Raw genomic sequence first — 26,398 nt, 5'->3', positions numbered from 1 at the left:
TTCAATATCATAACTTGTTTGAAATGTATACTTATTCAGCTTTTGTGGAAGCAATATAAGATGAGGATATAATTTATACAATGGGAATATGAGATACTCAATTTCAGCGAGTGAGAGGCTTGTCAAAGTCCTTGATTTTACCATACTCCACTAGCAGTGGGATATTGAGCTCTGAACAAACCAACTCCATGATTCTTGCAGTTGTAACACCATATGACAATTTATTCAATGACACTGCTATAGCAAATCTGTTTTTTATGTCACAGAAACCTGTTGATCCACCCACGCCTGAGTACCTAACAATCCTGCTGTAATGCCCTTTGTTACTGAAAGAACATTAAAAAGACTATCAGGCTGAACAGGACGAGGATCATATCTACCAAGCACTGCGGCAGCAGTATCTATAATCACCTTACCATCTTTATGCGCACAAACCTGAAGACATCATTAATGAAAATCTCATAAAAAATGAAGAATAATTGTGGCTTCAATTCTGCTTTTTCATATTTTGGCATCCAAAATTAGAGAAATAAGCTTATTAATAATCCAACAAACGTTACATATTTTTCTTCAATATTCACTATAAATGCCTATTCCTATTAAACTTTCTCTTGATATCAAAATAGTATAAACATATTATTTATAGCACTCTCCACTTTAATCTTAGAGAGGTAGATTAAGGTTTTGTTCATGTCTACAACCAAAGTAAGTCTCTCAAGGTAACCAATGTTACCAACCATCTGGGAGTATCGTGATACGAACTTTATGAGAACCACACTTCAAAATCTAGCTATTGAGATAGGAGAACCCAAGACCATATAAACCCCACAATAGTTGTCTATATTTTTCAATGTGGGATCTAAGTCTCATACCTTATACTTGTGATCTTAACATACTATCATGCTCTGCAACCCGATGCCCAAGCGGGCTGACTATACGTTGGCTCCCTACTAATCTCGAGTGAACACTGTAATGACGACGTCACTACCTGCACCGTACAATTGCAACTGAAAAATATAGTGATAGCTCTAATACCAAATGATACGAACCTTAGAAGAATCACACTTTAAAAATTAGCTATTGAGATAGGAGAGCCCAAGGTCATATAAACCCCACAGTAGTTGTTCATACTTTCCACTATGTGATCTAAATCTCATACTTTACACTTAGAATCCAAACACATAATTTTGCTTCATTGCTTTGTCTAGCAGCAATATAGGTGATTTTCATGATTTAAAGATTTTGGAGATTAGCTCTACTAGCCATTCAGCAGACATCTCCACTTCCAGTATTTTGGATGAGTCGCATAAATTTCAGACTAAATAAGTGTTATTATTTATAAAGCAACACAGGTAATCAGGTTTGTTATATGCAAAGTCCTGCATTTACTTACAAATCTATTTCCAGCAACATATTAAACGTCACCATACCAAAAAAAAAGTAGCTCAACAACTTATATCATATCAACAACATTTGCAAATACCGGATCATCCAATGTTCTCTAGGGGATAGAGGCATTAATTAGTTGCCATTGTTTATTGGTTGTATTTAATAATAATAATCATTATTATTATTATTATTTTGCATCTAATAACTGGTTACACTTTAAATAATTGGAAAAAAATGAAGGCTTCTAAAAAAGTCAATGGGCTCAATCAACTTATTCTCTGTTAACTGAGACTACTATAGCGCCCCAAGCATGGAAAACTAACAACCCTAGAAATAGAAGGGAAAGATATAGAAAGTAAACAAAAAAAATATTTCAAGCTTTGAAAATGAAATAATTGGGAAGATACCATTCAGGTTATTAAGCTGTCATGCAAAAATTAAAATTGATGCAGACCTAAATTCAAGTATTTTGTCCTCGTTCCCCAACTGAACTAAGAATTCCGTCAACTTGGCCTCCACTTCAGAATGGGTTGGAGAATCATAAATCCACTGGGGATTTGTTGCTGGTCCCTTGTTCATGTTTCTAAGCAGTTAAATTACATTGTGGTCAGATATATGACAGTAGCAAATTCAATGAAATGACATATCAAGTTTAGAATGAACTGACCCTTCTAAAACAGATTCAGCAAATGGTCTCATAATATCCAGATATACAATGCGAACTTTCATCATAGATGAAAGACCTGAACAATGTTAGACAGTGAGGTAAAAATGCACAGTTGGTTAAAAATACATAAGCAATTGAGGCCTCTATACCATACCTCTAAGAAGAGTAGGGACTTTTGAAAACATCACAAAATCACCAGGGAAGGCATCAAACTAGAACCAAAGTGTTTAACTATGTTATAAAAATATAAATGTTTATTTTTTATGAATGTCTTAGACAAACATACCGACAAAGGGAGATGGTATGGCCTTACAGGATCAAAGCGTTTAATTTCTTTTTGGGCAAACTGCATCTTTTCCTGTATATGTTTCATGCTTCTTACCTTTTCCTGAGTTATGGTTTCCCTGGTTTTCTGTACACAAGGCGATTAGCTTCATTTAATGTACACAAGAAATTTTGCAAGTGCTTGTTTCACAGAGTTTGATAGTTTCTTCGTGAGCCCAAAATCAAGCAAAAATTGGACGGTGGGGAGCCTCCTTGCTAACAAGGAAATTTCCTGCATTAAAACACCCAGGAAAGCATTGAAGTAGGTCAGAGGAATTGACTGTAGAACAAGTGGTATAGTAGTAATCAGAAAAAACCAATTTTCATTGTAGTGCTAATATTAGAATTCATTCTGAAGGTGAAAAATACTGTTTAAGACATAAAGGATAAATAAAAGAAATCACATGAGAACAAATACCAGGATGAGGATCACCATTGAAAAATCCATCAACAAAAATTTGGTGGGCATATGCACGTGTAATTTCTTCCACAGTTTTCCGCTTGTCAACACCAGAAGCTTCCAGAGATTCAGAGTCATTTAAACGTATCCCATCCATATACTCCAGCATGAGGACAGATTCAGTTGACTGAGAATTTAAAAAGAAAAAAAAAATGAATATTAAGCATTTGAAAATGAAAAGGCAGGGTTATTTGTTAAAAGAATATGCCTGAAATATAAAACTTGAAATTATTTTCTTTGGGACAAAAGTTTTCTGCCTCATTAGATATTCTCTAAAATTTTTGTCATAACTTATGATAACAAAAGCATAAACAAATATTCCAGACTTTTCACTCTGCAAATTTAACATAACAGTGAGTCACCTAAACCCCAAAATGCAGACCCAGCACTTTAAATTTGAATCAGTAGAGAAATTCATGCCTGAATAACTTCGGGAACAAGAACATCCACTGAATTGGCAGACTTGTTATGTTCGCATTTGTTTTTGCAGCAACGATTGGCATACACAGTTCTAGCATTTTCTACAAACACAAAACAAGCATCAATAAGAAAAATCGGTGAGCATGAACAAAAAAAATTAATCCATACATTGTAAATGCAAGGACATTCCCTAATTATCTTATCAAAACTCATGCACGTATCACATTTTGCAGGAACAGAAAACAGCCACTTTTTGTTGAAAAAAGAAAAAAAGAGAAAAGATCCTCTGCCCATTCAAGGAAAAAATAAGCTGATAGGAACCTGGTGCTGCCACTGCAAGCTGACTGCTCCAACTCCAGTGGATGAAGATACCAACGTGAGAAATAGATGTAGAGAGTGTGAGAATGTAATGTAGATATTGCTGCTGATTGTAAATCAGATGTAACTCAATGTAACAATAATGAAATTAGTTTTCTTCTATTAATAAGTACTCTAAAAGTGAATTCAATTTGGTTCCTATCAACCCAGTGCTAGCACAAGCACTCTTTAAGAGTCATTACAGAGAAAAATAAAAATAAACTCAACAACAATTCCACCAGCTTTCGAGAGGCTGGGACTCTCCTTCAATGCTCTGCTTTTTCCATTTTCTTCTCCCCTGCTCCTTTTTCTGCCTCCTGCTTATATTCCCTTATGCTTTCATAACTGCCTTCTTTCTCTAAGGCTGCCACCTCAGCGTACACTCTCTCAGTGGTCCTCTTTTTTGAAGGCCTGGGCATGCATCTTTTTTTACTGTCTGTTGCTTGTCTCTCCAACAGGTTTTTGCCATCTGTTAGCTCTCCCATTTGGCCACTTGTTCTCTCCATTGCAGCTCTTTTCCTTCCTTTCTTCCTCACATAAACTCTTTCTCTAACATTACCCCCTCCATCAACCGGCACCTTGTCCTCAAGGTGCAGAGTAGGAAAGAGTTGTTTAATTTTAACAAAGAGCTCCCAAGAATTTTCACAAGTAGGTAAATTTTTCCACTTAATCAAGAGTTCTAACTCCCCATGCTGATTGTACCTGTGAGTAAGCACTTCTTCAAGTTTGTTGGTTTTTAATGGAGATTTGTATGCAAAGAAAGCATGAAAAAACGCAAAAAACAGAAGAGAAAAGAAGAAAAAACAAAGCTGGAACGGAAGAAGTCTTTTTCGCTGTAAAAGGTTACTTCTTTTTTTTCCATCATTTCAATAATATATTTATATAAATCCTATCTTACTTAATACAAGTACACAACAACTCAAATTAAGCTAAACCATCCAATTTCTTACAAAGCAAACCAAAAACTTACCTGCTCTAACAACTCTAAGACTGCATTGGTTACATTCTAACTAAATACAAACTAAAACAACTCAAAATGGATAAGAAAGTTTGTCAACATCTTCAATATATCAAAATAAATTCCAGCAGCTGCATACTTCACTCAGCTTCATTACTCCTCCTTGACAAACTTACTTACCATTCCCAATTTGTTCCTTAGCTGAACAAATTTATTTGTGCTAACAGCTTTTGTCAACAGGTCAACCAATTGCTCTTCTAAACTGCAATGAATTAGCTGGATTTCAGATTCTTCTTCAGCTTGCCTTATTGCATGATACTTGATCTTAATATGCTTTGTTTTGCCATGAAAAACTGGATTTTTAGTTATAGCCACAGCAGACTTGTTGTCACAATAAATAGGTGTTGCATTCATTTGTTTTCATGCAAATCACCTAATATCTTTCTCAACCAAATGGTTTGATTTACTGCAGAAGCAGCAGCTATATATTCTGCTTCTGTAGTAGACTGAGCAACAACACTTTGTTTTCTTGAATTCCAGCAAATTGATCCTGATCCAAGAGAGAAAATGTAACCAGAGGTGCTCTTTAAATCATCCATTGAGCCACCCCAGTCACTATCAACAAACCCATGTAAATTGACCTCTAAATTTCTGCTGTATAATATTCCAAGATCAGCAGAGTTCTTGACATACCTGAGGACCCTTTTTGCTGCTTTAAAATGTTCTTGGCTTGGTCTTTGCATAAGCCTTGAAAGCAAACTTGTTGCATACATTATATCAGGTCTAGTTGCTGTTAGATAAAGCAAACATCCTATCAAACTTCTGAAGACAGCAGATTCAATTTCTGGAAATCCATCATTCTTTTTCAGTTTCTGACTTACTACAAGAGGATTTTCAACCCCTTTTGCATTCTCCATACCAAACCTTTTCACTAATTCCTTAGCATATTTCTATTGGCTAATGAAAATCCTAGATTCTGATTGCAAAACTTCAATGCCAAGGAAGAAATTGAGTCTTCCTAAGTCAGTCATTTCAAATGCATTTTGCATTTCCAGTTTTAGCCAAGTGATCAGATTTGCATTGCTACCTATAATCAGAAGATCATCCACATAAATGGACACTATTAACACATCATCATTTTCTGACTTCACATATAATGTAGCTTCATTCAAGCTTTTCACAAAACCAAGCTTCATCAAATAAGTGTTTACTCTGCTATACTAGGCTCTTGGAGCTTGTTTCAGGCCATATAAGGCTTTCTTCAGCAAACACACTTTCCTTTCATCTCCTTTTCTCACAAACCCAGGAGCTTGCTCTATGTACACTTCTTCATTCAAGTCACCATTGAGAAAAGATGACTTGACATCTAATTGATGAAGAAACCAGCCCTTTTGAGCAGCAAATGCAATTAGAAGTTTAATAGTATCAAACCTTGCAATTGGTGCAAAGGTTTCAGAATAATTTTCACCCTCCTTTTGTGCAGAGCCTTTCACTACAAGTCTTGCCTTTAACTCTTTTACAAAACCATCAGCATTTAGCTTTGTCTTGTAAATCCACTTGACACCTAAAACATGTTTATCAAGTGGCCTATCAACCAATTTCCAGGTTTCATTTTTCTATATCATTTTTATCTCCTTCTGCATGGCTGCCCTCCTACCAGAAAACTTTGAAGCTTCTTCATAATTAGCAGGTTCAATCATTGCCAAATTACACCTGCTATAAATATCAGCAAGTGGTTTCATCTTGACTGTTTTATCTTCATCATCACTACTATTTTGCTGCTCACTTTCTATTTTTCTTTCATTGTGCACAATTGGCTCCTCCTTTATCTTCCTTTGGGCTGCATTTATTTCCCAATTCCACACTGATTCTTCATCAAATTTTAAGTCTCTATGAATGCCAATTTTACCATTTGAAGGATGATATACTCTATATGCCTTGGACTTGTCACTATAGCCCACTAATATACCTAACTCAGCCTTCTTGCTCAATTTTTCTCTCTTCACGTCTGGAATAAAAGTCCAACAAACACAGCCAAATATTCTCACATAACTTACATTTGGCTTTAAATCAAACCAAGCTTCATAAGGTGTTTTATCTTTTAATGCTCTTGTTGGCAGCCTATTGAGCAAATGGACTGCAGTATTTACTACTTCTACCCAAAATTTCTTTGGCAGATTGCTTTCAAACAAAAGAAATCTTCCCATTTCCATAACAGTCCTATTTTTCCTCTCACTCACCCCATTTTGTTGAGGAGTATATGGGACAGTGAGCTGGTGTTTGATGCCATTTTCCTTGCGAAATTTCTCAAATTTTTCATTAGTATACTCTCCTCAATTGTCACTTCTTATCATTCTTAGTTTGCATCCACATTCATTTTCTACAAACTTCTTGAAGTTCACAAACACATCAATAACTTCAAATTTTTGTTTGATGAAATACACCTAACACATCCTACTAAAATCATCTATGAACAATACAAAATACTTACTGCCATTTAAGGAATTTTCTGACATAGGGCCACACACATCAGTGTGCACTAACTGCAGCTTCTCCTTGGCCCTCCATGCTTCATTCCTTGGAAAAGCAAGCCTTGTTTGCTTTCCCAATTGACAAGCTTCACATATTTTCCTCATCATTGCCACCTTTGGCATCCCAACAGCAAGTTTTTTCTCAGTCATCAATTTGAGTCCATGTTCATGAAAATGGCCTAATCTTTTATGCCATTTAACTGATTCATCATCACTACTAACAAGTGCTTGAGCATTCACATCATTTAGCTCTAAGCAAAAACTTCTATGCATCATATCGACCATCATTACTTCTATTCCTTTTGAGTCATACACATGGCATTTTTTATTGTCAAATTTTAGAGAATAATTATTTTCTAACATTTGACCAATACTTAGTAGATTAAGAGCAATACCAGGAACAAGTAACACATCATTGATCAATCTTGTACCTGAAATTGTTTTGATAGCCACAGTGTCCACTCCTTGCACTTGCAACAACTCTCCATTTCCAATTTTGACATTGGAAATTTTATCAAACATACCGAAAAATGCTTTTATCAAAAGTCATATGATTAGTGCATTCGCTGTCTAGTAGCCAATTTCGAGAATGAAATTGAGTATTATGGCAGTCTACGGTAAACAACTTGTAACATCCGAATTCAGGTGTGTCAGTAAACTCCACTTCCAAAATTACCCCTAGAATGGATTTTATAACTTGTTGTATAAAGAAATTGCAAAAGAATTAGAGAAAACTACTAAATGAGCAATATTTTTCAAAGGGGGTAAATTGGTCATTTTATAAAAATTCAAGGGACAAAGTGGGAATTAAAATTGAAGGGCACACTTGAAATTATATGGTGGTGCTAAGGGTTTTTGGTAATTGGCTAAGGATAAAATAGTAATTTATGGAAAAGGTTAAGGGCAAAATGGTCCAATAGGCTTATAAACTTATTTCTATTCATTTTCTCTTCCATTTTGCCGAGAACCTCCATTGTTTGAGCTAAAAACTTCCCTTAACCAAAATTCGTTCAAAAACCTAGCTAAACCACCTAATTTCCAAAGGCCCCAGTTATAAAAAGTGTAGATCTGTCAATTCTAGTCAGTTCTAAAGTAAGAAATTTAATTTTTAAGATATGTGAAATTTGGGAGTTTGATGGATGATCATATTTTTGGTTGATTAAGGTTGCCAGAAATAAGAAAAGAAGGTGAATAAGCTTAAATCATCTATTTAGCAAAGAAAAGGTAAGAATTTCATACTTTACATACTTGAAGTAAATTTGAGTTAGGTTATTTAAATAACCTTTACTTATATAAGTGTGTAAGGTATTAGAATTAAGGTGATTTATGCTTAAAAGGATAAAGAAATTCATTATGATTCAGGATGTAATTTTTGGCCATAAGGGTAAAAAGGTAATTTTGGCCATAAGGGCAAAAATGTCATTTTATACGATATAGGTTAATGTTGCTTAATTATGTGCATGTTATGTGAAATAACCCTTATATTAAACCTATATTGTATAATTGAAATTAATTAAATGTATGAGATATATAAATGCATGAGAAGAGAATATGATGTTTGATAAGGAATGAAAAGAATAAGGAAAAATAACAAATGAGCATATTCTATATTATGATTATATATGCATACATGAGGAATCATAACACATGCATGATTTAGAAAAAAATAAAGAAAGAGGAAAAATATTTTCTAAATCATGCATGCTTTCAGAAAATGGAAAGTAAGTATTTTTGGTTTTATAATGACTCATATGATACAAGAAAGCAGAAAACATACTTAAAATCATTACACGCCAGTTGTACTGTGTGGACAGCAAATAAAATAATCGATTGTACTGTGTGGACAGCAAAGAAAAAAATATCAGTTGTACTGTGTGGACAGCAAAGAAAAAAAAAATCAGTTGTACTGTGTGGACAGCAAAAGAAAAAAATATCAGCTGTACTGTGTGGACAGCAAAGAAAAAAAAATCAGCTGTACTGTGTGGACAGCAAAGAAAAATATTAGCTGTATTGTGTGGACAGCAAAGAAAAAAAAATATGCGTGTAAGAGAGAATTATACTTTGTATGATGACTGCAAGTACTGTCATATGTAGTCTACACCGGTCAATAAGAAAGAGAGAGAAACAAATTAGTAAATATTTTATGAAAGTAAATTGCATTAGAATCATACATACAAGCCTATGTGGCCGATAAAGAATTGAGAAAAATGTATGATCAGAAAATACAAAAGTCATGACACTCATACATGCATAAATCATAACGAGTGAATCATATTTGTATAGTAAGGAAATGAATAAATGTGTGAAAGAAAAGAATTATGATATGTGTTAAATGCGTGTTCTGTGTCAATTATTTTGTTGTAAATAGTTCAAACACGCTGAGTATGGAAAAGATTATAAAAGATTAATACTGGTATGAAATACTTTAAGTGTTTAGTATGATTTTCTTACTGAGCCATAGTCGCTCACTCCGTCTAATTTAATATTTTACAGGTAAAGAAATGCAGCAAAGGTTCCCGGGGAGCACTAATGAGACATGAGGCTAAGGGAGAAAGGCACCATATTTTTGTTGACTTAAATGTTATGATGTATATGTAATATATATATATATATGACTAGTTTGGAAAATTAGTTATAAAGTTTCTGTGGGTGATAATTTTTTATGATAGTTATTATTATGTACTTATTTTATTTATTATGATTATGTGATGAAAATCCAGTCGATTGCTAGGACTGGTTTGTGTGAATTACAAATTGGGAGTGTTACAGGACATAATTAAATAGAAAAAACAAAAAAAATTCCCCGGGCCCTCTAAAATAGGGGAACTCATGTCGTTTTTCTGTAACACACCCAATGGTTAGGAGAGGTTACATTTTTGGTATCAGAGCGCGATTTTGGGCGCTTAAAGGAAGATATAATATAATGTGTGGTAATATAATACAATATATCTATGGTTTTGCATTCTAATATTGCACAGGTGCCCCTCATGTCTCACAGATTAGCTCCCGAGAATCGACTGCAGTAAGTTATTTTCTTTACCTGTATTCAAATAATAGAATATTATGTAATTACACTTACGCAATTATTAGATGATGAGTACCACAAGACGAGGACGAGGACGGGGTCGTGGAAGAGGTATTCAGAGAGAGACGGGAGAACCGTCTAACCCTGCCCCGTCAGTTGGTTCAGGATTTGGGCTAGCAGAAATAAGAGATATAGTCCGTCAAGTGTTGACTGAGAGTCAAGATAGACCCACACCTGAAAATATAGCCAGAGATGCCATTCGAGATGAGATTAGAAGTGAGATTCATGAGGAAGTCATAGAAGAAATCAGAAATGAAATGAGGAATGAAAGAAGAGGAGAAATTAGAGCTCAAAAGCGACTTGAGCCCATTTATTCCTTACCTAATCAGCATACCCCTCCTGAATTCAAAGGTACTAAAGATCCTTTAGTGGCTGATGAATGGATCAAGCAAGTGGAAAGTACTATGGATTTATTTTCTATGACTGATAGAGAAAAAGTTCGGTATGCCAGTTTCTTGATGAGGGGAGAGGCCCGCGTATGGTGGGACCTAGTTAAAGAAACCAGAAATGTGGATCTGATGACCTGGAAAGACTTTAGAAGGGTATTTGAGGCCCAATACAGAACAGCTGATGTGGTAGCAGTCAAAGTTCAAGAGTTTATTTCTTTACAGCAGGGAGAGGGTTCAGTAAAGGATTACTCTACCAGTTTTGATGTCTTAGCCAGTTTTGCTCCAGGTATGGTGAGTACCCCTAGTCTCTGGCTGGACAGATTTCTTCAGGGCCTTAGACCAGAGATAGCCTTGCATGTGTTAGCTGGACCACAACCTCCTCAAACTTATGAAGAGGCATTGGAGAGAGCATTGAGGTTGGAGGTATATGTTAATAAGCTACCCAGAAATGCACCTTCTATGTCAACACCTCTATCATTGACAGTACCCCAAACAGTGATGCCAAGTCAGTCAGCTTTACCTGCTTCATTGACTATTTCAGCACCAGTTACAACATCAGGGGGTAGCTCAATTGGCTCCAGTTTCAGAAACAATAGAGGAAAAAGAAAATTCCAGTCAAAAGCAAATAGAAAAGGCTGGAAGAGTGATAAGAAGCCTAGAAAAGAAAATATTCCCCAATGTCAGATTTGTGGGAGACGTCATAGTGGGGAATGTTGGTACCAGCAGAAACAGGTGATTTGTTATAGATGCCGACAACCAGGGCATATAGCAAAAGATTGCCAAAGTACCGAAGTGCCAGTTCAGATACAACCACCACAAAGCCTAATTCCACCAGTGCAACCAAGAAAAGGTACTAATGCACAGGTTTATACAGCTACCCATAGTCAGGCGGAGGCTAGTCCATCTGCAGTTACTGGTCAGCTCTTTTTCCACTCTTTTTCCACTCTGTTTCTTTATATGCATTGATTGATTCAGGAGTTACACACTCCTTTATTACACCAGGGGTTATTGAAAGGGTAGGTTTAGTGCCTGTTAGATCTACCCATTCCATTAGAATTGAGATGCCAGATGGGGGGAGTGTGATTACAGATAAAATGCTAAAAGACGAGAAGGTAGTGATACATGGGAGAGAGTTAAAGGTGGACTTGATTGTCTTTGATATGCCCGATTTTGATGTTATCTTAGGCATGGATTTCTTAGAAAGATATGGAGTCGAGATTGACTGTAGAAAGAAAAAGGCTCGATTCCAACTTGATAATGGGGATTACTTTACTTTTGGAGAGGGTCATCAGTCTAGTATGATAATCAGTAATGTAAAAGCACAAAAATTATTAAAAAAGGGGTGTACGGGATATTTAGCTCATGTGGTACATGAGCATGATGTTCAAAGATTGGGTGTTTAGGATGTCCCAATAGTACAAGATTTCCCAGATGTCTTTCCTGATGAGCTACCAGGTTTACCTCCAGAGAAAGAGTTGGAGTTTAGTATCGAGTTAGAACCTGGCTCAGCCCCAATTTCAAAAGCCCCTTACCGAATGGCTCCAGCTGAATTACAAGAATTAAAGAAACAGTTGCAAGAACTTTTAGATAAGGGTTTTATTAGACCTAGCCACTCTCCTTGGGGAGCACCCATACTATTTGTCAAAAAGAAAGATGGGTCGCTTCGTATGTGCATTGATTACAGGGGGTTGAATAAACTGACGGTGAAGAATAAATACCCATTGCCTCGAATTGATGATTTATTTGATCAATTGAAAGGAGCTTCTGTGTTCTCCAAAATTGACTTGAGGTCGGGTTATCACCAGGTGAGGATTGCAGAGCAGGATATTCCAAAGACAGCTTTTCGGACTCGCTACGGGCACTACAAGTTTGTGGTAATGCCCTTTGGATTGACTAATGCTCCAACAATCTTTATGGATTTAATGAATCGAGTATTTCATGATTGCTTTGACAAATTCCTGGTGGTATTTATTGATGATATCTTGATATACTCCAGATCAGAAGAAGAACATGCCGAACACTTGAGATTTGTGCTACAAAGATTGAGAGAAAAGAAATTGTATGCCAAATTCTCTAAGTGTGAATTCTGTTTGGATCGAGTAGTATTTTTGGGACATGTGGTTACTAAGGAAGGTATAGCTGTGGACCCCAGTAAAGTAGAAACAATACTTGAATAGGTGAGGCCGAAGACTATGAAAGAGATTAGAAGCTTTTTAGGGCTAGCCGGCTATTACAGAAGATTTGTTCAAGGTTTTGCCCGGTTAGCCAAGCCACTTACAGCTCTTACTAGACAAGGAACTCCTTTTCTATGGACTGAAGCTTGTGAGAAAAGTTTCCAAGAGCTAAAAAGACGGTTGACTACAGCTCCTATTTTAGTATTGCCAGAGAAAGGTGTAGATTATGATATTTATTGTGATGCCTCATAATGGCTTGGGAGTCGTGCTGATGCAAAAGGGTAAGGTGATAGCGTATGCCTCTCGACAGTTAAAAGATTATGAAACACGCTACCCTACCCATGATTTAGAGTTAGCAGCAGTGGTTTTTGCTTTAAAAATTTGGAGGCATTATTTATATGGAGTTAAATGTAATATCTACACCGACCATAAAAGTCTAAAATATTTCTTCACTCAGAAAGACTTGAACATGAGACAAAGAAGATGGTTGGAGCTAGTCAAAGATTATGAATGTGATATTAAATATCAACCGGGTAAAGCAAATGTGGTAGCCGATGCCTTGAGTAGAAAGATTGCCATAGCTCACCTCACCATTCAGATAGAGTTGCAAAAAGAGTTTCAGAGGGAACAGATTGAGGTGATAAGAAGTCAAGTGGCCAGATTGGAAATTCAACCTAATCTCTTCAATGAAATAAAAGAGAAGCAAGTAGAAGATTTATGGTGCCAGAAAATAAGTCAATAGATATGCGAAGGGAAAACAACTGAGTTTCAAATGATAGATGGAGTGCTCAAGTTCAGAAACAGGGTATGTATTCCCTAAGATCTGGAATTGAGAAAGAAAATCCTAAGTGAAGCACATGATACACTTTACACTGCTCATCCTGGGGGAGTAAAGATGTATCAGGATTTAAAGAAAACTTATTGGTGGATAGGTATGAAGAAAAATATTGGTGACTATGTAGCTAAATGCTTGGTATGTCAACAGGTCAAGGCCGAGCATCAGAGACCTTCAAGTTTGCTTCACCCACTTAGTATTCCTGAATGGAAGTGGGAAGATATTTCAATGGATTTCATCATTGGCCTACCTCGAGTACAAAAAGGCTATAATGCATTATGGGTGATTGTAGATAGATTGACTAAATCAGCCCATTTTATTCCAGTGAAAGATAGTTTTGCTTCAGATCAATTGGCCCAGATTTATATACGGGAGATTATGAGATTACATGGTGTACCCAAAACTATTGTGTCAGATAGAGACCCCAAATTTGTTTCAGCTTTTTGGGGTAGCTTACAAAGAGCAATGGGTACTAGGTTGGCATTTAGCACAGTATATCATCCTCAAACAGATGGCCAAACAGAAAGGGTGAATCAAATACTAGAGGATATGTTGAGGGCCTGTTGTTTAGATTATAAAATGACCTGGCATGAAATGATTCCATTGATCGAATTTGCATATAATAATAGTTACCAGTCCACCATTAAAATGGCCCCATATGAGGCTCTTTATGGAAGAAAGTGTAGATCCCCATTACATTGGGATGATATAGGAGAGCGAGATGATTTGAGTCAAGTTCTTGGGCCTGAATTAACCCAGAGGATGGTTGACGATATAAAGATTATCAAGACTAGATTGAAGCAAGCTCAGGACAGACAAAAGAGCTATGCAGATTTGAAAAGGAAAGAAGTAGAGTTTCAACCGGGTGACAAAGTTTTTGTGAAAGTAGCCCCTTACAAGCATGTGATGAGATTTGAAAGAAAATGGAAACTTGCTCTAAGATTTATTGGCCCATTTGAAATTTTAGAAGGAGTGGGCAAGGTGGCTTATAGACTTGCACTTCCACCTAGTATGGATCGAGTTCATAATGTATTTCATATTTCTTTATTGAGAAAGTATATTAGCGATCCTTCACATGTCTTAAAATCAGATGATGTGGAATTAAAAGAAGATTTAGCTTATGAGGAGCAACCAGTACAGATACTAGACAGAAAAATAAAAGAGCTCCGAAATAAAACAATTCCATTAGTGAAAGTATTATGGAGGAATCATAAGGTGGAAGAAGCCACATGGGAGGTTGAGCAACAAATGAGAGAGAGATTTTCCAACTTATTTGTTTAAATTTCGAGGACGAAATTCTTTTAAGGGGGGAAGAAATGTAACATCCGAATTCAGGTGTGTCAGTAAACTCCACTTCCAAAATTACCCCTAGAATGGATTTTATAACTTGTTGTGTAAAGAAATTGCAAAAGAATTAGAGAAAACTAATAAATGAGCAATATTTTTCAAAGGGGGTAAATTGGTCATTTTATAAAAATTCAAGGGACAAAGTGGGAATTAAAATTGAAGGGCACACTTGAAATTATATGGTGGTGCTAAGGGTTTTTGGTAATTGGCTAAGGATAAAATAGTAATTTATGGAAAAGCTTAAGGGCAAAATGGTCCAATAGGCTTATAAACTTATTTCTATTCATTTTCTCTTCCATTTTGCCGAGAACCTCCATTGTTTGAGCTAAAAACTTCCCTTAACCAAAATTCGTCCAAAAACCTAGCTAAACCACCTAATTTCCAAAGGCCCCAGTTATAAAAAGTGTAGATCTGTCAATTCTGGTCAGTTCTAAGGTAAGAAATTTAATTTTTAAGATATGTGAAATTTGGGAGTTTGATGGATGATCATATTTTTGGTTGATTAAGGTTGCCAGAAAGAAGAAAAGAAGGTGAATAAGCTTAAATCATCTATTTAGCAAAGAAAAGGTAAGAATTTCATACTTTACATACTTGAAGTAAATTTGAGTTAGGTTATTTAAATAACCTTAACTTATATAAGTGTGTAAGGTATTAGAATTAAGGTGATTTATGCTTAAAAGGATAAAGAAATTCATTAGGATTCAGGATGTAATTTTTGGCCATAAGGGTAAAAAGGTAATTTTGGCCATAAGGGTAAAAATGTCATTTTATACGATATAGGTTAATGTTGCTTAATTATGTGCATGTTATGTGAAATAACCCTTATATTAAACCTATATTGTATAATTGAAATTAATTAAATGTATGAGATATATAAATGCATGAGAAGAGAATATGATGTTTGATAAGGAATGAAAAGAATAAGGAAAAATAACAAATGCGCATATTCTATATTATGATTATATATGCATACATGAGGAATCATAACACATGCATGATTTAGAAAAAAATAAAGAAAGAGGAAAAATATTTTCTAAGTCATGCATGCTTTCAGAAAATGGAAAGTAAGTATTTTTGGTTTTATAATGACTCATATGATACAGGAAAGCAGAAAACATACTTAAAATCTTTACACGTCAGCTGTACTGTGTGGACAGCAAATAAAATAATCGATTGTACTGTATGGACAACCAGCTGTACTGTGTGGACAGCAAAGAAAAAAATCAGTCGTACTGTGTGGACAGCAAAGAAAAAAAATCAGCTGTACTGTGTGGACAGCAAAAGAAAAAAATATCAGCTGTACTGTGTGGACAGCAAAGAAAAAAAAAATTTACGTGTAAGAGAGAATTATACTTTGTATGATGACTGCAAGTACTATCATATGTAGTCTAGACCGGTCAATAAGAAAGAGAGAGAAACAAATTAGTAAATATTTTATGAAAGTAAATTGCATTAGAATCATACATACAAGCCTATGCGGCCGATAAAGAATTGAGAAAAATGTATGATCAGAAAATACAAAAGTCATGACACTCATACATGCATAAATCATAACGAGTGAATCATATTTGTATAGTAAGGAAATGAATAAATGTGTGAAAGAAAAGAATTATGATATGTGTTAAATGCGTGTTCTGTGTCAATTATTTTGTTGTAAATAGTTCAGACACGCTGAGTATGGAAAAGATTATAAAAGATTAATACTGGTATGAAATACTTTAAGTGTTTAGTATGATTTTCTTACTGAGCCATAGTCGCTCACTCCGTCTAATTTAATATTTTACAGGTAAAGAAATGCAGCAAAGGTTCCCGGGGAGCACTAATGAGACATGAGGCTAAGGGAGGAAGACACCATATTTTTGTTGACTTAAATGTTATGATGTATATGTAATATATATATATATATGACTAGTTTGGAAAATTAGTTATAAAGTTTCTGTGGGTGATAATTTTTTATGATAGTTATTATTATGTACTTATTTTATTTATTATGATTATGTGATAAAAATCCAGTCGATTGCTAGGACTGGTTTGTGTGAATTACAAATTGGGAGTGTTACAGGGCATAATTAAATAGAAAAAACAAAAAAATATTCCCCGGGCCCTCTAAAATAGGGGAACTCATGCCGTTTTTCTGTAACACACCCAATGGTTAGGAGAGGTTACACAACTGCTCTTCAGAATGCTCTTCCTTCTCTTGCAAATTTTTAGCAACTTGAGCTTACTGTTGAGTTGTTTTTCCTTTGTTCTTACACACCTTTTCCATATGACCAAACTCCTTACATCCTCTACACTGAATCTCAGGTTTATACCAGCAATACTTTTCTGTATGGCAAGTCTTTTTGCAGTGCAGACAAGGTGAGAATCTGCCTTTCTTTCCTCTTTGCCTCTTATCATATCCATCCTTCTTCTCCTTTACTTTCTCTTGAACATACTGCTTGTTTGAACTGAAACCAGCTTGTGTTTTTTATGATTGGGCTACTGTAAATGCTCCTTCAGAGACTGTAATATTATCTCTAAAGGCTTGTCTCAATTCCACAGCTTGTAATGAATTGGACAATTCTGAAATAGTCATAGTGCTCATATCCTTTGAATCTTCCAAAGAGGAAATCTTTGCTTCAAATTTTTCTGGTAAACTTACTAACACTTGCTTCACAACCTTACTTTCAGAAGTGATTTCTCCAAGAAGAGTAAGCTGGTTCACTATCTTCATCAATCTATCAATGAAACTTTTGATTGATTTTCCATCTTTCATTCTAAGTAAAGCAAACTCTCTTTTCAAGTTGAAAATCTGCATTTGCTTTGATTTTTCATTGTCATAGAACTTTAGTTTTAGCTTATCCCATGCCTCCTTTGCTGTTTCACAGGCCATGATTTTTACAAACATAATTTCTGAAATAGCAGAATGGATACAAGACAAAGCTTTGTACCTCTTTACTGTCTCCTCAGAGTGATGTTTAATCTGGTTTAGTGTTGGATTCTCAGGTAGTGGATTTGGCTGCTTATCCACTTCAACTACATCCCACAAATCGAAAGCTCTCAAATAGGCTTTCATTTTTACTGCCCAGGCTGCATAGTTTTCACCAGAAAAAACTGGTGCAGTCATTCCTGTAAAGTTACTGGAAGCCATGGTTACTGCTAAGTTCCTTTTTTCTAACACTTCTACAAATCTTCCTTGACACAGGCCCTTACAAAGACAAAAGGCTCTGATACCAATTGTTGGTTTTTAATAGAGATTTGTATGCAAAGAAAGCATGAAAAAACGTAAAAAACAGAAGAAAAAACAGAGCTAGAACGGAAGAAGTCTTTTTCGCTGTAAAAGGTTACTTCTTTTTTTTCCATCATTTCAATAATATATTTATATACATCCTATCTTACTTAATACAAGTACACAACAGCTCAAATTAAGCTAAACCATCCAATTTCTTACAAAGCAAACCAAAAACTTACCTGCTCTAATAACTCCAAGACTGCATTGGTTACATTCTAACTAAATACAAACTAAAACAACTCAAAATGGATAAGAAAGTTTGTCAACATCTTCAATATATCAAAATAAATTCCAGCAGCTGCATACTTCACTCAGCTTCATTAAGGTTGTACTTCCAACTCCCCTATTTCATTTAACCCAACTGGTAGTGGCTGACAGGTAGTCTTCGCTCCTACCTGTTTTTTGAGCTGTGAGATATGAAATATAGGATGTATTAGTGTTGTCTCTGGTAGTTTCAACTTATATGTGACTTTTCCTACTCTTTTGATCACTTTATACGGCCCATAGAAACGTGGACTTAGCTTCTCATTGCAGTGGGAAGCTAACGAACAAAATCGGTAAGGTTGTAGTCTAAGAAATACATAATCCCCCACCTGGAGCACCACCTCCCTACAATGCTTATCTGCATTTTTCTTCATTCGAGACTATGCCTTGCTGAGATTCACTTTTAGCTGATCCAAGACTGAATTCCTTTCTTGAATCATTACATTCACTTCCTCCACTTTTGAATCCTCTTCCACTAGTCTCAACAGAGGTGGTGGTTCTCTCCCATATATGGCTTTAAATGGTGTCATCCTGGCTACACTGTGGAAGCTCGTGTTATACCAATATTCAGCCCACGTCAACCATTTAACCCATGCCTTTGGCTGGTCCCAGCAAAAACAACAAAGGTAGTCTTCAATGCTCCGATTAACAACCTCAGTTTGTCCATCCGTTTGGGGGTGGAAAGCCGAGCTAAATTTTAGAATTGTTCCTGCTGCCTTAAACAGCTTTAACCAAAAGTTACTCATGAAGATGCGATCACAATTCGTGACAATGGATCAGGGAAAGCCGTGAAGTCACATAACTTCTTTTATAAAAATTCCAGTGATCTCTTTTGCAGTGTAAGGATAGCGAATTACGATAAAGTGTCCATACTTCGGGAGCCTGTCGATAACCACCAGTATAGCATCTGCCCCCTTAACTTTTGACAACCCGGTTATAAAGTCCATTGAAAGATCTTCCCAAATATTTGACGAAATCAGCAGTGGCTGCAGAAAACCCGCTGGAGATGCTGCCTTGTATTTAACTCGTTGGCATATCTCACATTATGCTACATATTGCTTAATGTCCCTTTTCATCCCTTCCCAAAATAATATTGCTTTGACCTTTTTATATGTTCTAAAAAAACCTGAATGTCCGCCGTAGGGGGAGGCGTGAAATTCCGCCAAAAGTTGAGGAATAAGTCGTGACTGCCTCGGCAACACTAATCTGTTTTTGTAAAGAAAAGTGCCGTTTTTGAGTGAATACCCTTTATAACCACTTTGCTGATTAATTATTTGTTGAACCACCTGCTGGAGATTTGCATCATTTAACACCTCTTGCTGAATGCCTTTTGTTTACAGAAATGGCCTTCATTTCTTTATTAAATTTTGGGTTCCTGGATAAGGCATCTGCTGCCTTGTTTTCGCACCCCGGTTTATAAACAATTTCAAAGTCAAACCCCAACATCTTAATTAACCATTTCTACTGTTCATGTCCAATTATCTGTTGTTCGGTTAAAAAACGTAAACTTTTCTAATCCGTTCGTACCTTAAAATGTCATCCTAAAAGGTAATGCCTCAATTTTTGAAAAGCTAATACTATCGCCATTAGCTCCTTTTCGTACACCGATTTTCCCTTGTTTCTTAGGGATAACACCTTGCTTAGAAATGCAATCGACTTCCCTTCTTGCATGAGCACGACACCTAACCCTTGCCCGGAAGTATCAGTCTCCACAATAAATTCTTTTGAAAAATCAGGCATGGCCAACACGGGAGTAGATATCATAGCGGCCTTCAAACATTCAAAAGCCCTTTGTGTTTCTTCACTCCATTGGAAGGCATTCTTTTTTAGCAAGTTCGTAAGAGGTTCTACGATCCTCCCATAGCCCCTAACAAACTTACGGTAGTACCTTGTCGACCCCAAAAACCCTCTCAATTCCCGTAAGTTCGTCGGTGTGGCCCAATTTTGCTTATCTTCAATTTTTCTTGGATCAACCTCCACCCCATTTTTGGTGACCAAATGCCCCAAATATTCCATTCTTTCACACCCAAATGAACACTTTTTTCTATTAACTACTATGTTGTTTTCCTGCAGCAACCGTAACACCTCCCTAAGGTGTAATAAATGCTCCCGAACTCCCTTGTTATACACTAGTATATCATCAAAAAACACTAGAACAAACCTACGCAAATGAGGCCTGAAAATTTCATTCATCACACTTTGAAAGGTCGTTGGAGCATTCAACAGTCCGAAAGGCATAACAAGAAACTCGTAATGCCCTTCGTGTGTTCGAAAGGCAGTTTTCTCGACGTTGTTTTCTCTAACACGTATCTGATGATAGCCAGATTTAAGATCTAACTTACTGAAAATCTTCGTGCCAACCAATTCATCTAAAAGCTTATCAATTGTCGATATGGGAAATTTGTCAGGGATTGTGATCTTATTTAATACCCGATAATCAACACAAAATCGCCACCCACTATTTTTTTTTCTCATGAGAATTACCAGGCTCGAAAACGGACTTGTGCTCGATCTAATAATTCCAGCCACGAGCATTTCTTGGACAATCCTTTCAATTTGATTTTTTTGGTAGTGTGGATACCTGTAAGGGAAAATATTATGGGGTTAAGCTTCTGCCATTAGACGTATTGCATGGTCCTTAGTGCGATTGGGCGGCAAACCTTGTGGTTCTGAAAACAGGGAATAGAATTCTTCTAATAATTTATTCAGTTCTAGCACAATATTTTCTTCCTTAGTTGCCACTTCTTTCATGGCTGGTCTCACTTCAATCCAGTAGCTTTCTCCACCTTCCCACATAGACTTCAACACAGTTTTCAGTGACATTTCCAATTGAGTTAATGATACATTACCTCTCAATTCCACCCTGCTGCCATACCACATGAATTTCATTATTTGATGCTTCCAATTTATCTTTACCTCCCCCAATTTACTGAGCTAGTCAATTCCCAAAATAACATCAACCCTTCCAAACGGAAAGGCAAGAAATCTTGAGTGATTTTGATTCCCTGCATGTTCACTTTGACTCTTTCAAATTTTCCCACTCCGCTCACTTTACGATCATCTCCCAAGATCACTACAAATCTTATGGGCTTTACTGGAATTCTCAACTCCGTCACTAACTGCTCCGAAATAAAATTATGGGTAGCTCCACTGTCCAGGAGAACCACCACTTCTTTCCCTCTAACCGACCCTAAGATTTTCATAGTTTTAGGCTTATGAATACCGACCACAGAGCTTACGTTTAAAGTAGCCTCTATCTCTCTTTCCTTCACCGACATCGACTCCTCTTCCTCTTCAGTTTCCTCCTCTTGTTCCTCTTCTTCACCAGCTATCATCACTTTTAGCTGTCAGTATTTGCATCTATGACCAGGTATAAATTTTTCATCACAACGAAAGCATAACCCCTTCTCTACCTTTATTCGGTATTACTCGTTAGAGAGTCATCGTGGGTTTCCATCTCGTCGGAGAGTGGAAGAAGACGCGACTGAATTCATGGGAGCCCTCATGGTTGTGGAGGTTACCAACGGAGTTTGGTTTATATGAGTTGGAGGAGGGGGATGAAAATTTTTGGGGCTTCTGATGGAACCAGTTTGATGGGTCTGATATGTATTACGACTGGGATTAAGATGAACGGTGGGGTCAGGCTAGACGCGGTTTGGCTTTGGGCTCGATTCAAGTACTGGTTTACTGGGCTGTTAAAGGTAAATGGGCCTGTGAAATGGGTGGGGTTGGTTGCTTGTTTCGGGTTAGTCGAGTCAGGTCATACTCCTTACTTTCCATCAATTATCTCATTCTTCTCCTCCACTTCTCCTGCACGCTGCATCGCCTCCTCTAAGTCAGATGGGTGAAACAATTTGGTCTCTGCTCGGATGCCATCCATCAAGCCATTCATGAATAAATTAGTTAAGGTCTCTTCCGTCATGTCATCCACCGTCGACGACAGTAACTCAAATCGACACTGATACTCGTGAACTGAACTTATCTGTCGAAGAGCCAATAACTCCTTTCAAGGGGTTCATTTGTGCCTTGATCGAAAACGTTTGAACACAAGGTTCCTAAACTCTTCCCAACTCCGAAACCTCCTTCTCTTCTCTCTCCATTTCAACCACCCATGAGTGATACCTTCTATACATACCCCAACCGTTGTGAGTCATTCTCATTCGTCCAAATGGTTGACATCGAAGTACCTTTCACACCTGAAAATTCATTTGAGAGTATCGTCGCCGTTAAATATGGGAAGGTCTAAACATCGGTAAAGGGTATCTCGACGACCTCGAGTGGTGTCCCCTGAGGTTGCTCTATGTCCACCTTTTGTCTCCACTTCTCCTGTGACAGGTGGAGCTTCTGCCTCTATTGGAGGTGGTGGCGGTAGCGAATAAGAAGGGGATGCCCCCTGACCTATTGGAGCCTTGCCCTTATTCTCATTCTCCTTTCCAACGATGGCATCTCGTAACTCATGGAGGTACCCATGAAGGGATTCCACCTTCGATTCCATGTTATCCATTCGATCACTCATTCCTCTGTTCATCTCAACCATCTGTCTACCCATCTCCTCTAAACTTTCTTTCATCCTTCCTATTTCTTTCTCAACTCCCTCTACCCTAGCCTCCATTCTGGTAATGCTCTAATACCACTATGATAGGAACCTAGTGCTGCCACTACAAGCTGACTACTTCAACTCTAGTGGATGAAGATACCAACGTGAGAAATAGATGTAGAGAGTGTGAGAATGTAATGTAGATATTATTGCTGATTGTAAATCAGATGTAACTCAATGTAACAGTAATGAAATTAGTTTTCTTCTATTAATAAGTACTTTAAAAGTGAATTCAGTTTGGTTCCCATCAACCCAGTGCTAGCACAAACACTCTTTAAGAGTCATTACAGAAAAAAATAAAAATAAACTCAACAACAATTCCACCAGCTTTCGAGAGGCTGGGACTCTCCTTCAATGCTCTACTTTTTCCATTTTCTTCTCCCCTGCTCCTTTTTCTTCCTCCTGCTTATATTCCCCTATGCTTTCATAATTGTCTTCTTCCTCTAAGGCTGCCACCTCAGCATACACTCTCTCAGTGGTCCTCTTTTCTAAAGGCCTAGGCACTACATCTTTTTTTACTGTCTGTTGCTTGTCTCTCCAACAGGTTTTTGCCATCTGTTAGCTCCCCCATTTGGCCACTTGTTCTCTCCATTGTAGCTCTCTTCCTTCCTTTTGTCCTCACATAAACTCTTTTTCTAACATAAGCATACCCTCTTCAAGTTCTTTTGGAGCTTCTCTGCACCACTCGTCTAAAACAAGATTGAAGTTATATACAGGGTCTGCCCAAGCTATCTAGTCGACAATGTATTTTACATCCTTCAGGTCCTATAAAATTAGGCCATGCCTAAAAACCATTTAATCACTGCAACTTTTACTTAGCATCAAAATTTTATAAACAAAAGCATATAAAACCTCTAAGATAATTGTCTTGATGCCCGAATGTTGAACTTTGACAACAACATCGCGCTCATCAATCAGCTTGGCACGGTGGACTTGTGCAATCTGCATAGCGTAAAACATAAAAATCCCATAATGCAGTGACTGATTCAATAGCTAATACGACTAATTATAGTAGGAGGGTCTTACTGATGCTGTTGCCAAAAGAGTTCTAACAAAATCCATGAAGACATCGTCGATGGATTTACCAAGCTCTTTCTCTATGGTCTGACAAACCTTTGTAAACAACACTACCACATTTAAACATTCCAAAAATGTAGGAATATGCACATACCCTATGGGAGTCTTGGCAGCGGCCACATGAGGCCTCCAAGGCCACCGTACACCCAATTTTCCTCTTTTCATTTTAATTTTAACCTTCTTAAAACCCAATAAATTTGATGATTCTAGTTGGAAAAGGAAAATGATATCGTTTCATATAGGGTGAGTGGTGACCATAACTGATAAATTTTGAGAATATTTTGGTGGAATTTGGTTGGATCATGGAATGAAACTCTTTGGGTGCGTTTGGTTGAGCGAGATTAAAGATTACTTATCTATCTTTTATTATTTATATTACTAAGTAATAAAAGATTTTGATAATTTTTTATTATCAATGGTGATGTGACAGGTAATATAAGAGGTAATTTGATTATCACATATAACTTAGGTATTAAAAGATTACCTAATAATTTTTAAAGTAATGTATCTTCAAATTCTTTCAATTTTAATAATAAAACATTCCCAGAACTAAATGTCCCATTTGAGGTTTTAGCAAAGCATGTCGTCAGCCCTAAAGTTTTTTGGACAATAACATTTTATTCATCAAAGGCCGAAAGACTATTTTCCATCTAGATTTGATGTAAACTTAATTATTCATTCGCTAATTATTGAAAATTTAAACAAAGATTTAAAAATCAAACTGAATAATAAACTATTTTGAGGTTTGATTTTGGATGAACTGATTAGACCATTTTGACCAACTGATCAAATCGAATTTTCAATTTTGTATAAGAATATGAACAATTCATAATTTATAATAGCAAAATATACTTATTTTAGTTTACAAATTTATAAATATGAAATATATAAATTTACAGTAGAGTCCACTTATTAGTTTATAAAATAAAGTTATAAACATACATAAAATATGCATTCAGATTAAATAAAATTATAATTTTTAATAATTAAATCAACAAAGTACTAGGTTTTAACTTTGATTTCATTTCTAAGTCAATATGTGACCAAAATTGTATTATCTTATGATTAAAATAAAACGTAGATATGTGGCTAAATATTTGCTAAATGTCTTCAAATCTGATTGATTGGATAAGAGTCGTTGGATCACCAAAATAATAAAAGCAAACAACAAGAAGAGGGGCCAGGCAGGTCGAATGGGCAAAGGGATTTAGCCATTGAATATGGAGCCTTATCAGCAATGCCACCAATCCTTTCACAAGAAGGGCACATGGTGAGTGTCCCCGCTGGTGATAGCACATAAAACTTTGAGATTTGAAAGCTCTTTCTGCAGGAAGAGTCGAAGTTGAAGAAGAAGCAACGCGTGAGAAGAACATCGGCAATGCAAAAGAAAGGGTTGGAGGAGAGGTGTTTTTGGTTTTGATTTTTGTTTTTCAATTTATATTTTTTATTATAGAGGACCAAAGCAGGCTGAACCAGATTGGACCGCGAATCAAAAACGAACTGCCAATCCAATTGCAGTCTAGTCCATAAACATCCATTAAACGGATTTTTTTAACTTTAGAAACCGTTTGAACTATCGATTCACGATTTGATTGGTTCAGTCCGATTTTGTAAACTATGAATCCAAGTATTCGGTCATCTATTAAATTTCATTGTTATTGTTAGAAATAAAGTCTTTATTTAAAAATTTTATTTGAACATATATTATGAATCTCTCAAGTTTTGTAATTATTATTTGTACCCCAAACCTCATATTTTTCAGATTAAAAAACTAATTCTTCCCCTCCCCAAATTTAGAGTTGCAAACTCTCATCTTTTTATCATAATAGTTACCTCTAGAGTTTTAAAAAATCTCAGTTTAACCCTTATTCAACTTGGGTTTGCATTTTTTCATCTCTAGTGACCAACCTCCCATCACTAACTATCGACTCTCTCCCTCCCTCCTTTTCAATCAACGTATTTGTAAATTAAATGGTCATAAATTAATTCTTTCAATTTTAAAAATATTTTAAATTTTTTACAGGTCATTTTAAACTTGCCCTTTGGATCTCGACACGAGCCACCTTAAAAGTGGGGGCACATCCCATAACCCTCTAGGTTTTTAAATTGTTTTTTACGAGCTCAATAACTGCAAAAGCAAAAAGCTATGTGGTATGACCGACAAAAATAGCCAAAACAATATTCGAAGGAAGAACCACAACACTTCACAATAATTTCACAAATGACAACCAACAATTTCACAGAATCATTCTT

General features: G+C 36.3%; 1 pseudogene; it reads right to left on the bottom strand.

Moving 5' to 3' along the window:
- On the bottom strand, positions 1–24,310 carry LOC123226721 (annotated as a pseudogene).
- Positions 24,311–26,398: the final 2,088 nt, after the last annotated feature.

This window comes from Mangifera indica, chromosome 10, assembly GCF_011075055.1.
Source record: "Mangifera indica cultivar Alphonso chromosome 10, CATAS_Mindica_2.1, whole genome shotgun sequence".
Lineage (NCBI taxonomy): Eukaryota > Viridiplantae > Streptophyta > Magnoliopsida > Sapindales > Anacardiaceae > Mangifera > Mangifera indica.
Note: the sequence above shows the minus strand (reverse complement) of the source record. Positions and strands in the feature narration are given on the sequence as shown.